This window comes from Microtus ochrogaster, chromosome 1 (assembly GCF_000317375.1).
Source record: "Microtus ochrogaster isolate Prairie Vole_2 chromosome 1, MicOch1.0, whole genome shotgun sequence".
NCBI lineage: Eukaryota > Metazoa > Chordata > Mammalia > Rodentia > Cricetidae > Microtus > Microtus ochrogaster.
Window position 1 is genome coordinate 76,936,586 of NC_022009.1, and position 1,197 is coordinate 76,937,782.

The following is a 1,197-nucleotide window of genomic DNA, read 5'->3' on the forward strand; positions in this document are numbered from 1 at the left end:
TAGGAGTCACCAATTAGACACAGAGGGAGCAGGAGATGAATGTGCCATGCTGATAAAGGTACCATCATGTGGCAGAGCACAAATAGAAATATGGGTTAATTTAGATCTAAGAGTTAGCTGGTAATAGGCCTGAGCTATAGGCTGAGAATTTACAAATATTATTAACTCTCCAATTCAATTACATGGGAAGTGGCTGCCAGGCATTTGAGACAAAGTGGTAGGGACAGGAAATGTTTTATTACAATGTACCACCCATGATTTTAGCTGTGTGTGTGTGTGTGTGCATGTCTATGTTTTCAAGCATCTTTGTGACTTACTTCTGAAAGAAGTGGCAAAGAAAACAAACTAGGGAACACAATTTATAGTACCACATATTTTATTTTTTGCTTTTTTTAAAAGAGGACAGTGTGAGTAAAGGCAGATGTTTCTGTGTACGGGACACATTTTCTGAAACATTTTTTTCTAGATCTTGTTCTGAACACCATGAGAGCATTGGAGAGATCTGCACTCTCTTCTCTGAGCTCTGTGTTCTGTGTTAATGTTTGTCACAGTCTATCCACTGATAAACTCCTCAGAACTCAAGCATTTACCTGGATTGTCCTATTGTGAGTAAAAGCTCAGGAATCAGATATTGACGTAAAAACCTGATAGATCAAGAAAGCAGTGGAGGAGTGACTAGCTGAGCCTCTCCCATAAAGTAGCACGTCTTTTGACTTAAATTTTGAAGTCAAGGTATTTCTAAATATATAGGTTGGTTGACTCTAGCAGTTTTCATAATCCAGTGTCTCTGCAGACAAAAAATTCAAAGAAAACACAATAACATGCAGAATCAAGATTCTCTGTGTATTTCCCATCTTTATATGGCTTGCTGTGGGACAATGATCTATACCCTGTCATTTATATTTTAAATAAACACTGATTGGCCAGTATCCAGACAGGAAGTAAAGGTGGGACAACCATGCAGGAAGTAGAGGCTGGGCGATGAGAACAGGAGAATTCTGGAAAGAGGAAAGCTTTTTCCAGTTGTGACCCAGCCTCAGAGGATTTGACTTCCTAATCAAAAAAGGTACCAAGTCACATGGCTAATGCAGACAAGAATTATGGGCTAATACAAGTTATAAGAATTAGTTAGCCGGGCGGTGGTGGCGCACGCCTTTAATCCCAGCACTCGGGAGGCAGAGGCAGGCGGATCTCTGT